Source organism: Scyliorhinus canicula, chromosome 16, assembly GCF_902713615.1.
Source record: "Scyliorhinus canicula chromosome 16, sScyCan1.1, whole genome shotgun sequence".
NCBI classification, from domain to species: Eukaryota; Metazoa; Chordata; class Chondrichthyes; order Carcharhiniformes; family Scyliorhinidae; genus Scyliorhinus; species Scyliorhinus canicula.
Genome location: NC_052161.1, coordinates 49422360 through 49437995, shown reverse-complemented (window position 1 = coordinate 49437995; position 15636 = coordinate 49422360). Strand labels below are relative to the sequence as shown.

Here is a 15636-nt window from a genome sequence, read left to right as displayed (position 1 = left end):
ATATGGTAAACAGTGAGGAGGACATAAACAGGCTGATTAAATGAACAGACTCAAAGTAGATGAACTTTAATGCTGAGAAATGGAACATAATTATTTTTGATCATAAAAGTAGGGAGAGGCAAATCAACTAAATGGTACAATTTTAAAGGGCATCAGGAACAGAGGGAGTTGGGTGTAGAAATGTTCCACATTTTGGAGGGTTTCTCCATTCATCCTTATGGAGGGAGAGACCGGATCTTGCCCTGGGGTGGGTTGGTAAAGGACTCGCGTCTTCTTAAGGTTGAGCCCGATACCCATTCTTTGATATGCTTCCGCGAATGTGTCAACCATGGCTCGGAGGTTCTTACCTTAGAGAATGGAAATGGCGATTCCCTCCACATACTGAAGTTCCATTAGCGAAGTCGGTGTTGTTTTCTTCTTGGATTTCAACTGGTTGAGGTTGAAACGTTTTCCATCCATTCTGTAAACCATGTCTACGCCACCGGGAAACTTGTTCTTGACAAGGTGAAGGATGGTGACGATGATGATGGGGAAAGGGTGGGGGGGGGGGGGCAGATGACACATCCCTGCTTGACTCCAGACTTGACCTCAGAAGTTTATGTCTTATTTCCATCGATGTGGAATGTCGCTAACAACTTGTCATGGAGGAGTCGGAAGATGTAGATGACTTTCATCTACACTCCACGGGGCTGGTTTAGCACAGGGCTAAAGAGCTGGCATTTAAAGCAGACCAAGGCAGGCCAGCAGCACGGTTCAATTCTCGTACCGGCCTCCCTGAACAGGCGCCGGAATGTGGCGACGAGGGGCTTTTCACAGTAACTTAATTTAACGTCTACTCGTGACAATAAATGATTTTCATTTCATTTTTTTCTCTCAACAGCCGTCCTTTGACAAGGTCTTCCATAACACTTCCCTATTGAAAAAGTCGATCTTGGTCAGATCGGTGAAGGCCAATGTAGAGTAGCTGACGTTGCTCCTGGAATTTCTCTTGAAGGTGTCGAGCAGTGAAAATCAAATCAGCTGTTCTATGGTTTGATTGAAAGTCACATTGGCTTTCTGGAAGATTTTCATCTGAGAGTGGGAGAAGGCGGCTATGATCTTCCCGCGATGGAGAGTAGGAAAAGTACTCGGTAGTTCCCACAATCCTTTCTTGAAGACGGTGGCGATGATGCCATTCCTGAGGTCGACAGTGAATTCTCAATTCCAGATTTTCAGGAACATCTAATGGAGACGACGAGTGAGTTCTTCTCCTCCATGTTTGAAAATATCCACTGGAATTCCGTCCACGGCTTTTTGATTCTTCACTGGTTTAATGGCAGCTTCAATTTCATCCACTCTTGGTGGGAGTCGATAATCCTCTTTGCTGTAGAGTTGGGAGAATTCCTTGAACATATCTTCATCTATGATTGTATCATGGTTTGGGAGCCCTTTGAAGTGTTATCTCCATTGAAGAATTCTCTGTCTCACAAAAGGATTCTGTCCTTACTCTGCACTGGTTTGAGGCTTCGGGTGTTGGGTCCATATATGGTGGCACTGAAGAAGTCCTAACTGTCATGCTTGTTGGCGAGGATTGCATCTCCTTAGCTTTCTCAGTTCACCATTGGTTCTTGAAATCCCTAATTTTTCCTGGTACCTGTGTCTTTGCTGATTGATGAGCTCTCCTCTTTGCCTTGCTGGCGATGTCATTTCGCCAGATGCAGAGAGCTTTCCCCTTCTTGTCAATGAGATCTTGGATGGCGTGGTCGTTCGGCTTGAACCAGTCTTGCAGCTAATAGCTCCTTCACAGCTTGAGATGATTGCGGTCTTCAGCTCTTTTCAGTTTTACATCACTCCATTCGAATGAAGGCTTTGAAGATTTTGGTGAAAGCATTGGTGGAAGGTTGTGAGCATGCTCAGCTCTTGAAGTGGCTCAATGTTGATCCTGATCATGGCAGTGTTAGTGCAGTGAATTCTCTGAAGCCAGCTGTGTCAGAACAATGCATCCTCTGAACACAGTCACAAGAGCACCGTGCATTCCCCGAAATGAGCATTGTTTGGTCACTGTTTGGTCAGCAAATTTAGAGATTTATGTTCATTTATGAGACTGGGACTGAATATAACAAAAGCATTGGGGACATTTCTAACCTAATCCATCTGTTGGCATCAATGTGATCTGATTGGCTGCCTGTTTTACACGCCAATGGTGTGTCGGAGTGGCGTGAACCACTCTGGCGTCGGTCCGCCCCAAAGGTGCGGAATTCTCCGCACTTTTAGGGGCCAAACCCTCACATTGAGGGGCTAGGCCTGCGCCGGAGTGGTTCCCACTCCGCCAGCTGGCGTGGACGGCCTTTGGCGCCACGCCAGCAGGGGCCGAAAGGACTTCTCTGGGCGGCGTATGTCCACGCATGCGCCGGAGTGGCAGTGGCTGCTGACGCCATACCGGCGCATGCGCAGGGGAGGGGCTCTCTTCCGCCTCCGCCATGGTGAAGACCATGGCGAAAGCGGAAGGAAAAGAGTGCCCCCATGGCACAGGCCCGCCTACTGATCGGTGGGCCCCGATCGCGGGCCAGGCCAGCGTGGGGGCACCCCTAGGGGTCAGATTGCCCCCCCCCCACCCCAGGACCCCGGATCCCGCCTGAACCACCAATCCCGCCGGTCAGGTAGGTGGTTTAAACTACGCCGGCGGGAGAGGCTTGTCAGCGGAGGGACTTCGGCCCATTGCGGGCCAGAGAATCGCCACGGGGGGCCCGCCGACCTGCGCGGCGCGATTCCCGCCACCGCCGAATCTCGGGGGGTCGGAGAATTTGGGACACGGTAGGGGCGCGATTGACGCCGGCCAGGGGTGATTCTCCAACCCCTCGGTGGGGGTTGGATAATCCCACCCGTGCTGTTTGTAATTTTGACATTCTGAATTCTCCCTCCATGTTCCTGAAGAGGTGCCGGAATGCGGCGACTAGGGAATTTTCACAGTAACTTCATTGCAATGTTATTGAAGGCCTACTTGTGACAAGAAAAAATATTATTATTAAGTGCAGCATTATAATTAGCAAAGATAGGGATAATATTATCAGTCGGATTTATTTTAATGCATTTGAAGAATATCATATCCCAAAGTACATTAACATCTCCATTTGTTTATTCTGATTAATTCCCACCTTCCATGAGTCCTTGGGTGGGTAAAACAACAAATAAGTTTGTCAACATTTAAAAATACTTCTGCAAAATTGAACATAATTCATTTCTTCCAGTTCCATTGAGGATTGTCTCCCATACAATTATACATTCATAAAGCTTACATAACAACAGCCAACATTACATTTCTTTTTTCTTAATATTTGTGCAGGTTGGAGATAAAAGGGCAAAACAATAGGCGGGCGATTGTGAGTCTGCACTAGCCATCAGTGAGAAACGCGGTGCAGGTTCAACATCCGGAGTGAATCAAAAAACGTGATTCTGTTCAGCATGATTGGGATTTGCAATTTTCACCCCTGCCCTTCTCTCTCTCTGGTGGAGTAGTGCAAATCATGCCACAGGAGCCCAGGAACCTCATTTTAATCCATCACCAAGTACTCACTTGCAGACACAGGCACACCTAGTGCAGAAAGGGGCTGTAAGGGAGGAGGATCTCCTCATGAACCTGTTGCTGGGCCTGACCAAACTTTTAATTGTTCCCTCAGATTGTTTCATTTAGTTTATTTGGTTCAATCAAAATAGTTGGAGTCCCAGACACGTGCGGTGCGGCGACGGGCTGGGAAAGCGGAGGACCTCCTCGTGAACCTGTTCCTGGGCCTGGCAAAGCTTGCCATAAACAGGTCCAGGCAGCGGGCGACTGAGGAGGCCATCCGATCGGATTGTCTGTCCCTCTTCCTTAGAACTTAGAACAGTACAGCACAGAACAGGCCCTTCAGCCCTCGATGTTGTGCCGAGTAATGATCACCCTACTCAAACCCACGTAACCCGTAACCCAACAATCCCCCCATTAACCTTACACTACGGGCAATTTAGCATGGCCAATCTACCTAACCCGCACATCTTTGGGCTGTGGGAGGAAACCGGAGCACCCGGAGGAAACCCACGCACACACGGGGAGGACGTGAAGACTCCACACAGACAGTGACCCAGCCGGGAATCGAACCTGGGACCCTGGAGCTGTGAAGCATTGATGCTAACCACCATGCTACCGTGAGGCCCCGTGGGTTTATTCGTTGCCGGATATCCTTGGAGAGGGAGCATGCGGTGTCCATGGGCACACTTGAGGCCTTCCGTGCTCGGTGGGCACTGCAGGGGTTGGACTGTTTCATCGACCCCAGTTTTCACATTATGATTTAATGTTTTTAAGTTTCCATTCCTCTTTGTTCTTTCTGTGCTGTGCTCTGTTTGTCTTTCAGGGGTGGCCCTTTTTAATTTATCCCTCAGTTAATTTCTGTTCTTCTGTTGAGTTGATTGGGCTCTAAAATACAACCTGTTCCTGGATCTGACCAAACATTTAATTGGTCCATCAGATGGCTTAATTTCGTTTATTTGGTTCAATCAAACTAGTTGGAGTCGGAGACACTTGCAGTGCGGAGAGGGGCAGCGGGAAATCGAGGGGTTGTCTGCCACGACTGTCTGCCCCTCTACTGCAGCTACATACACAACCGGGTGCCCCTGAAGATGGAGCATGCAGTGTCCACGGGCACTATCGAGGCTTTCCATGCCAGGTGAGCACTTCAGGGTCTGAAATGCTTTATTGACCCTTTAAATCACAGTTTAGTTTGATGTTTTCAGTTTAATTTGTGATATGTTTTGGTTTAAGGCTGTATCCCTGTAAGGGGCTTCCCAGGTTTACTTTGTCCTTCAGATATTTTAATTTAGTTTATTTGGTTTCACGCAACATAGTGGTGTCCCAAGTATTGAACTCCAATGCTCACACAAGAATTAACCTCACACAGATCACACTGATGTGTACCACAATGCAAGGCTTCATGGTTAAGTGTACCATCACTCACCCTGATGGGGGGCTTCTTTGAGGTGCCTTGTGGGGTGGCAAATGCTGGTCCCTTCCATTCACTCAATAGCCCTGTTACCTACTGTAAGGTGTGGAGAGGTGGAGGAGGGATTGGGGAAAGATCAGGAGAAAGGTTACTGAGACTCTCGAGGGTCCAGGCGCCTAATCCTGTTGGGAGTTTAGAGGGACAGCTGTGGGGGTTTGCCAGTGTGAGTGTCCTAGCAGAGAGGCACTCTCTGATGTGGAAGCATATGGGTGGAGGTTCCAGAGGAGTGCGGGGCTGAGAGACTGGGCTCTAACAAGGAACCGTCATCGCTCATTTTGGTGCTCTTCTCTTTTGGGGTGTCAGAAGGGACGCAGCATTTCTGCGGTGGTCTCGATCGCGGGAGAAGTGTCCAATGGCCGCTACCGGCATTTAAATTGAAAATTGCGTCCACTACCAGCTATTAACTGAGAACAAAATGAGGCTGTGTGCAGTCTTCTGACCATTAGCTACAGAGGTGTGGGGTTCTCGCACCCTGCATGTACACTTCATGTCAAGTGCCCTGTATGTAGATGCTTTTGGCCCCAAATCGCGGAGGAGAGCATCTGCCATTTTATAGCTACTAGCAAGCAAGGCAAGAGGGCTGTGAAGATCGATCAGTTTGTTACAAGGAAGAGATGGCCAGAGACACAAATAGGAAGTATGCCTATTGGCCAGGATCTCACATCTGAATCTGCTCAGGAAAATCCATTGCAAGACAGAGCAGTGATAGTGTTGGTGCTGTACAGAGTTCCAGGGCCTCTGGTGAACAGCCTACAAAGAAGAAATTTAACTCGGGAACAAATCAGTATCAAGGTGATTTCTTGAGGGATGGTTTTGTCAATTGTACCAATGCAAATAAGGATGCAAAGCCCATGTGTTTTACATGCAGGGAAGAACTGGTAATTGAGAAGAGAAGTTGCAGATTTTGAAAGAAGTGATGAGTGAATAATTCCTTTTGAAGTTAAGATGCCAGAGTGAGTTATTTACTTACAGCTGACTCCAAATGAAAAGACTAAGCTGCAGTACCTGACCTGTGACAGCACATTATAAGCACGCCAGAAGTCCATGAGGTTGTCAGCATTCTGGAGTAGCAGCTCCCAGGAGTATCTAGTGCTGAGTAAAACAAGTATTTGTTGCTATTGCCCTTCATGTTGATCTACATGTGCAAGATTGGATTTTTCATTCTCACAAAGATGTAAATGGCATAAAGGAACTGGCTGAACTCTGTACTTCATATGCGCATTGCCCTCTCCTCCCGTGAACCTGATTCAAGTCAGATTGTGAGGAACAAGCAGGCTTCCCTTTCACATTATAGGTTAGCGAACGTGGCGTGTGTCATGAAGGTCAGTCGGTTGGCAAAAGTAGGTCCTGGGGAAAAAGTTCTAAAAACAATGTTATAGGGAATAAAAGGGAAGCTGGAGTGAGATCCAGAAGCTCCACCATCCCCTGGCACGCACACGTGTGGATTCCCACCAGTGCCTGCAACGTGCAGTTGAAACCCTGCACCATGAAGCTAATGCCTCAGCCACGGAGGTCATGAGCTAAGCCATGGAGCGATCATCCCCCATTTTATCCTGCACCAAGACCTCCACTGTGGACATCACCCTTGCCTTGTGCATTGACCTCCTCCAATCAGCCTTGCAGTCCATGGAGGGATGCTGTCATCCCTTCCTGATTCTCATGACTCTGCCTTTGCTGTTCCATCAGCTCTGCGACGACTGGACCCAGGGCAGGTCATTAACGAGGGGCTCAGCAATGTCCAGGGCTCTGCCATCCATCCGAGTGCTGGATCCCTGGGACATCCCTGTCTCCATTACTGTAGATCATCTCATGAGGTTCTCACCAGTGAGTGACCCAGAAAGTCTGTCTACTACTCAACCCCACCGAGGTGCGAGCATCTGTGCTGGTGGAGGGGATGGATGAGAGACGTGGCACCACTTCTATGGTGACGTCTGACAATTCACCCTCTGAGCTGCTCAGATCTGCGGTACCCAGAGAACATGAGGATGGTCCGGGCTGCTCATCTGGTTGCCCCGCAAGGGAAGGGAGATGGCATTAGTCCATGAATTAGTCCAGCACAGGGGCAAATGAAGCGAGATATTACCTCACATGAGATTTGAGGAATGACCTAGTTTGTCCTTCGGGTTCTCACTTTTGCTCACAACCCCCACTTCACCATCAGCATAGGGGCGGTCCTGCTCCTCCCTGGCCAGCTGAAGGGCTCAAGAGGCTGCCAAGAGCATGGCGTGAGCCACGTGAAGAAAAAAACTTTTGTGCAGAGGCTTATATTCCATGAGATTTCCCGGCAATGGTGTTGGTGGGTTTCGCACCGTTTATCTCACCAGAACGGACACTTGGCCATTTTTTGTTAAGTTCCTGTCCTGGGAATTTGAAGGAGAACTGATCATTTCAGTGGAAAGAAAGCAATTTAGGAGTTGCAGGAAAACGAGAGATAACAGATCTACAAAATTATGAGGGGCATTGCCAGAGTAGATGGTTAGAAGCTTTTTCCCAGGGTGGAAGAATCAATTACTCGGGGACATAGTTTGAAGGTGCGAGGGGCAACGTTTAGGGAAGATGTGCGAGGGCAGTTTTTTTGCACAGAGGGTAGTGGGTGCCTGGAACTCGCTGCCAAAGGAGGTGGTTGAACAGGTACAATAGTGATGTTTACGGGGCGTCTTGACAAATACATGAATAGGCTGGGAATAAAGGGATACAGAAGTATAAAAGGTTTCAGGTTTGACCGGCAGCATGGTCGGCACAGGCATTGAGGGCAGATGGGCCTGTTCCTCTGCTGTACCTATTTTTATTCTTTGTTCTAACGCTGAATATGAGAAAGATAAAAAAAAACAAGGATTTGGTAAGAAATCGTGGAGCAGAACAAGGTCACTGGTAGAGCAGGAACAGAGATTAATCAGAAATAAAATATTTAATAAATCCATGATCAAGAAAGCAATCTTCTGAAGTGGTTGATGTTCACGTTGTTCATTAACATGCATCTGAATTAAAGAGCCAACAGTCAATGGCAGAACCCAATGCTGACTTTCCACTTGGTGAGGGTTTCAGTCATCTGATAAAGTTGGCACTGCTACTCTGTAATCACCAGTATGTTGCTTGTCAGAACATTTGTGATCTTGTTGCTTATGTTTGATTCAACACTGAAAACACTGACATCTGTTTGAATCTCTTTGATGGGGACAGTTGGAACCCACAACTATTACTTGGCATTTCGCCAAAACCAGTGTGAACTTGGTTATACATAGATCATACGGTGCAGAAGCAGGCAATTCGGCTCATCGAGTGTGCACCGACCCACTTAAGCCCTCACTTCCACCTGATCCCCGTAACCCAATAACCCCTCCTAACCTTTTTTTGGCCACCAAGGCCAATTTATCATAGCCAATTAACCTACCCTGCACATCTTTGGACTGTGGGAGGAAACCGGAGCACCCGGAGGAAACCGACGCAGACACGGGGAGAACGTGCAGACTCCACACAGACAGTGGCCCAGCAGGGAATCGAACCTGGGTCCCTGCTGCTGTGAAGCCACAGTGCTATCCACTTGTGCTGCCATGCTGCCCTAGGTGATCTAATTTGTTATTTTTGTCTGATGTGCTCGTTAGCTACACTCTGCCTTCCTCAATCCCAGTTGTTTCAGTTGGTTCTTGGGCGGGGAGGGGAGTGGGGTGCGGGGGTGAAGGGTGTGGAAGGATGAGGGGTGAGAGACCCGGAGGGTCTCACTATTCCTATCATAACTGGGATGGGTCCCAAAGCACCAAGGCACATTTTATAAACAGCCTGCCTCGGCACCCAACGGCTTTGGTTGTTGTTTCTGAGCTCTTTCCGGAGATAGAGGATATGATTCCAGCATGCACCTGCCCTGCCCGGAATGAAAACTTTCTCATGAGGCGGAAATTTCCCAACTCTCACTGTTTACCTCAAGATGAAAAATCCAGCTTATTCTTGAAGAAATGAATGCATCCCATCCTAATGTCACACTAATTAGTATATCTCGCCTCAGTGTGATCATTTTGGTCCACCTCCTTGAATCAATGTCAGTGCATTTAAATGAAGAAATTATGCAGTAATAAAGGGGGAGTTGAAAACATCGGTAAATTATTCTCAGTTGGACATTGAAATACTAAAAATCAGAGCACTACAAGATAGACGAAAGGCAGTTACCTCAGGCATGAATGTGAGTTTTGGCCTCCCTTGTCCCTTCAAGAATCCCCCCTTCCCCCTCACAGCCCCCCCCCCCCCCCCGGGCCCCCTCCCCCCCCCCCCCCCCCCCCCCCCCACCATATTGGTTTCAGCACCCTTCCTCCCTTCCTCTTCTCTTGCGGTTTCCTGTTTAGCACACTGGGCTAAATCGCTGGCTTTGAAAGCAGACCAAGCAGGCCAGCAGCACGGTTCGATTCCCATACCAGCCTCCCCGGACAGGCGCCGGAATGTGGCGACTAGGGGCTTTTCACAGTAACTTCATTGAAGCCTACTCGTGACAATAAGTAATTTTCATTTCATTTACCCATTTTTCTCCCCCCCCCCCCCCCCCCCCCCCCCCCCCCGGGTCGCGCAGTCCTTTGGTTCTTCATCTTTTTTTTCCCTTGGCTTACTCCTCGCTGCTGGCCTCGAACAGGTTTTGGCACAGGCCGACAAACTGCCCCCAAGTATCCAGGAAGCCTTCCTCTGACCCTCGGATGGCGTACTTAATCTTCTCCATGTGGAGAAATTCTGAGAGGTCGGTGAGCCAGTCTGCAGCTTTGGGTGGTGCTGCTGATCGCCAGCTGAGCAGGATTCTCCGGCGTGTGATTAGGGAAGCGAAAGCAAGGGCGTTGGCCTCCTTCCCCAGTTGTAACTCTGGCTGCTCTGATACCCCAAAGATTGCCACTATTGGGCATGGCTTCACCCTCACCCCCACAACCTTGGGCATTGCCTCGGAGAAGGCTGTACAGAACCCAGCAAGCTTGTGGCAAGCCCAAACCATGTGGGTGTGGTTGGCCGGGCCCCTTTGGCAGCGTTCACATTTGTCCTCCACCTCCGGGAAGAACCTGCTCATTCGGGTTTTGGTCAGGTGCGCTCTGTGCACCAATTTGAGCTGCATTCGGCTTAGCTTTGCGCAGGAGGAGGTGAAGCTCACCCTGCTCAGTGCTTCGCTCCACAATCCCCACCCTACCTCTGTCCCCTGTTCGTCCTCCCATTTTTGTCTGGTCCCATTCAGTGGAGTCCGGGCTCTGCCCAGTAGCTGTCCGTATATTTTCCCACATAGCCTCCCTTTCTTGCTGCTTGTGCCTATTAGGTCCTCTGGTAGTGTGCTTTCTGGGGACCCGGGGTACCCTACTGTCTCTTTGCGGAGGAAGTGTTGTATTTGAAGGTGTTTCAATTCCTGTCCCCTTGCTAGTTTGCACTTCCTCGTCAGTTCGTCCAGTGTCACCAGTCTGCGCCCTACTTAGAAGTCCCCGACCGTCAGTGTGCCCCCGTCCCGCCTCCATTTTTTGAAGGTGGTATCCAGCATGGCTGGGGGGAATCTGTGATTGCCGAAGATGGGGGATAACCAGTATGGTTATCCCAAAGTGCTGTCTCAACTGGGTCCATGTTCTCAGCGTGGCCGCTACCACTGGGCTTGTTGTGTACCTTGTTGAGGAAGATGGGAGTGCTGCTGTGGCCAGGGCCCGGAGGGTTGTTCCTTTACAGAATGCCTCCTCCATTTGTACCCAATCTGTGTCGGGTTCCTGTACCCATCCCCTCACTTTTTCTGCCGTTGTTGCCCCGTGGTTGTATTGTAGGTTCGGTAGAGCCAGGCTCCCTCTGACTTTCCCTCTTTGCAGTGTCGGTTTGAGAATTCTCAGGTTCTTGCCCCCGCCACACAAACGCCATGATTAGCCTGTCTATGTTTTGGAAAAAGGCCATGGGGATGAAGATCGGAATGGATCTAAAGAGGAAGAAGAACCTTGGCAGTACCTTCATCTTGATCGTCTGCACTCTTCCCGCCAGGGAGAGTGGGAGTGAGCCCCACCATTGAAGGTCTCTTCTTACTTCCTCCACCAGGCTGGTCAAGTTCCACTTGTGGATCTGTGTCCAGTCTCTGGCTATTTGGATCCCCAGGTAACGGAATCTGTTCTGGGTCATTTTGAACGGGAGCCCCTTCAGCTCTTTGCTTCCCCCTTTAGGGTTCACTGGGAATGTCTCGCTTTTGCCCAGATTACGTTTGTAGCCCGAGAAGGTTCCAAACTCCTTCAGTATTTGCAGTATTGCCTTCAGTCCCTCCTGTGGCTTTGAGACATAGAGGAGCAGGTCATCTGCATAGAGTGAGACTCTGTGCTCTCTGTCTCCTCTCCAGATTCTCTTCCAGCTTTTTGCGTCCCACAGGGCTATCGCCAGGGGTTCGATCGATAACGCGAACAAGAGTGGGGACAGGGGGCAGCCCTGTCTTGTTCCTCTCTGTAGCTCTGGTGTTCTGTCCCCGGGGGAGGGGGGTCATTATCACATTCAGCAGCTGCCTGATGTTTGCTGTGAGCTGCCTACCCTTGACAAAGCCCGTTTGGTCCTCTGCGACCACCTCTGGTGCGCAGCCCTCCAGTTTTTGGCCAGTACCTTTTCGAGTATTTCCGCATCCACGTTCGGCAGTGAAATGGGTCTGTATGATCCACATTCCGTCAGGTCTTTATCTTTTTTGGATATTAGTGAGATTGTGGCCTGCGCTAGTGTTGGGGGCAGGGTGCCCCATGCCAGTGAGTCCGCGAACATTTCCCTTAGGTGTGGGGCCAGGACTGGTGCGAATGTCTTGTAGAAGTCAGCCGGGAACCTGTCGGGTCCCGGTGCCTTCCTCGTCTGCATGGAGCTGATGCTCTCCACGATTTCTCCCAGGTCTATTGGTGCTTCCAGCTCCCCCCCGTCTGCCTTCCCCCACCGCTGGTAGTTACAGTCTGTCTGTTTCATTTCCGTGTCCCTGTCGGGGGGCTCGGAGGTGTACAATCTCTGGTAGAAGGTCTCGAATGTCCAATTGACCTCCTTTGGCTCTGTTACCAGTCTGCCATTTGCTGTCCTTAACCTGCGCTATTTCCCTCGTGGCTGCCTGCTTTCTCAGCTGGTGAGCCAATAGGCAGCCAGCCTTGTCTCTGTGTTCGTAGAAGGTCCCCGGTGTCTGGCGGAGTTGGTACACTGCTTTCCTAGTGGATAGCAGGTTAAAGTCCATTTGCAGCTTTTTCCTCTCCGCCAGCAGCTCTAAGGTCAGGGTCTCGGAGTACTTTCTATCGACTTCCAGACTGGAGTCCACCAGCTGTTGCCTGGCCATCCTCTCCTCCCTACCTCTACTTCCCATGTAGGCTATGATCTCTCCTCTGATCACGGCCTTCAGTGCCTCCCAAAACGGGGAAGATGAGACCTCCCCGTTTTGGTTGTTACTAACGTAATCGCCTATGGCCTGCGATATTTTTTGGCAGAAAGCCTTGTCGGCCAGGAGGACCGTGTCCAGCCTCCATGTGGGCGCTGGGCCCGGCCTGTCTCCAACCTCACATCAATATAATGTTGAGCGTGGTCGGAAATAACGATCGCGGAGTAGTCCATTCCCGTGATCCCTGGAAGCACCGATTTCCCCACTGCAAAGAAGTCGATACGGGTGTATACCTTGTGTACCTACGAAAAGAACGAGAACTCCTTTTCTTCCGGGTGCAGGAAACTCCATGGGTCCACCGCCCCATCTGTTCTGAAGTGTTGGCTCGTGTAGACTTGAGAGATAAACAGACACTTCCAACACTGATGAAGGTTCAACTCAATTTTATTAACTACTTCTAACTAACACACGATGACTGTGGGTCCAAATGATGCTAACTTAAACTAGAGACCTAAGCCTTGTCCGACCCAGTTGATTCTCTCAGCCCGTGTTGTAAGTCTGTGCTGGGCTGGATGAGTTCCTGTTACACTGAGAGGCAGCACCCAGAATGAGCGGGAACCATGGTGCCCTCTGCCTTTATAGTGTGTGTATTCTAACTGGTGATTGGCTGCGGTGTTTGTACATGTTGATTGGTCCCTGTGTGTGTCCATCAGTGTGTGTCTGCACCATGATATATTGGTGTATATTATGACATCCTCCTTTTAGAACAAAAATGTTGATATAGGCATGTGATAATAAATAGTGTGGGTGTGTGGAGAATGTAGCTAGCTACATGTGAGGTGCGAAGACATATGTACAAAGCTATATACAGGGAACAAGACTATTTACAGAGGTAGGTGCCTGGTGCAGATGGCTACTATGAACTGCAACAACCAACAAATCTATTTACAAATCACTGGATAACGAATGCAACAATAAAGGATATAGGGAAAAAAACATTTCAGAGAGTCCACATGTGTACAGAGTTCATAAGTTCAGTCTCTGAGGTGGGCGACGAACTCTGGTTGACCGCCTCAAGGGTGGGGCAATGGCTGCCGGCTCAGGAGCCGTCAGGGGCAGGCAGAGTAACCGGATTGGATTGGGTTGGATTGGATTGGATTTGTTTATTGTCACGTGTACCGACGTACAGTGAAAAGTATTTTTCTGCAAGCAGCTCAACAGATCATTCAGTACATGGGAAGAAAAGGGAATGAAACAGAATTCAAGAAAATAAATAAGAATACATAAGAGGGCAACACAAGATATACAATGTAACTACATAAGCATTGGCATCGGATGAAGCAGACATGGGTGTAGTGTCAATGAGGTCAGTCCATAAGAGGGTCATTTAGGAGTCTGGTAACAGCAGGGAAGAAGCTGTTTTTGAGTCTGTTCGTGCGTGTTCTCAGACTTCTGAATCTCCTGCCCGATGGAAGAAGTTGGAAAAGTGAGTAAGCCGGGTGGGAGGGATCCTTGATTATGCTGCCTGCTTTCCCCCGGCAGCGGGAGGTGTAGATGGAATTAATGGATGGGAGGCAGGTTTGTGTGATGGACTGGGCAGTATTCACGACTCTCTGAAGTTTCTTGCGGTCCTGGGCCGAGCAGTTGCCATACCAAGCTGTGATGCAGCCAGATAGGATGCTCTCTTTAGTGCATCTGTAAAAGTTGGTAAGGGTTAATGTGGACATGCCGAATTTCCTTAGTTTCCTGAGGAAGTATAGGCGCTGTTGTGCTTTCTTGGTGATAGCGTCGACGTGAGTGGACCAGGATAGATTTTTGATGATGTGTACCCCTAGGAATTTGAAACTGCTCACCATCTCTATCTCGGCTCCGTTGATGCTGACAGGGGTGTGTACAGTACTTTGCTTCCTGAAGTCGATGACCAGCTTTTTAGTTTTGCTGGCATTGAGGGAGAGATTGTTGTCGTTACACCACTCCGCTAGGTCCTCTATCTCCCTCCTGTATTCGCACTCGTCGTTATTCGAGATCCGGCCCACTATGGTCGTATCGTCAGCAAACCTGTAGGTGGAGTTGGAACCAAGTTTTGCCATGCAGTCGTGTGTGTACAGTGAGTAGAGTAGTGGCTAAGTACGCAGCCTTGCGGGGCACCAGTATTGAGGACTATTGTGGAGGAGGTGTTGGTGTTCATTCTTACTGACTGTGGTCTATTGGTCAGAAAGTCAAGGATCCAGTTGCAGAGTGGAGAGCCAAGTCCTAGGTTTTGGAGCTTTGATACGAGCTTGGCTGGGATTATGGTGTTGAAGGCGGAGCTGTAGTCAATAAATAGGAGTCTGATGTAGGAGTCCTTGTTTTCGAGATGCTTTAGGGATGAGTGTAGGGCCAGGGAAATGGCGTCTGATGTGGACCGGATGCGACGGTAAACGAATTGAAGTGGGTCAAGGCATTCCGGGAGTATTGAGGTGATGCGCTTCATGATCAGCCTCTCGAAGCACTTTATTACAACTGACGTCAGGGCCACCGGGCGGTAGTCATTGAGGCACGTTGCCTGGTTCTTCTTTGGTACCGGTATGATGGTGGTCTTCTTGAAGCAGGTGGGGACCTCAGAGTGGAGTCGGGATAGGTTAAAGACCAGCTGGTATGCGCAGGCTCTGAGTGCACGACCAGGGATCCCGTCCGGGCCCATCGCCTTCCGTGGGTTCACTTTCAGGAAGGCCGATCTGACTTCGGAAACTGTGATGGTGGGTATGGGTGAATTATGGGTTGCTGGGGCAATCGATAGCGGATTGTTGGTTACCTGCTCAAACCGAGCATAGAATGCATTAAGTTCATCGGGGAGGGGTGCGCTGCTGCCAGAGATACTGCTCGGCTTCGCTTTGTAGCCCGTTATGTTGTTTAGGCCTTGCCACAACCGCCGAGAGTCTGTCTGTGACTCTAGCTTAGTTTGATATTCTCTCTTGGTATCTCGGATGGCTTTGCGGAGGTCGTACCTGGATTTCTTGTGTAGGACAGGGTCGTCTGCCTTGAACGCCTCAGATCTGTCCTTCAGTAGGGAGTCAATCTTGCGGTTGAGCCATGGTTTCCGGTTGGGGAACATACGTACTGCTTTCTTTGGCACGCAGTCGTCCACACATTTGCTGATGCGGAGGCGCCACACAGTCCATGGTGGGATCAGTAGAAGAGCTGATCGGAGGATCCCGTGACGACCCTGGAACCAGGCGAAGAGCACGCCTGTTGCGGCGCCGAATGGATCCATCTGGTAAGCGGACCAGGAAGGAGCGGGAGGCCACCTGCCTTAGAACGACAGCAGGCGCAGAC

At 49.8% G+C, this 15636-nt stretch overlaps 1 pseudogene; it reads right to left on the bottom strand.

Moving 5' to 3' along the window:
• Window positions 1-1221: 1221 nt before the first annotated feature.
• LOC119950983 overlaps window positions 1222-15636 on the bottom strand; it is a 39603-nt pseudogene continuing 25188 nt past the window's right edge.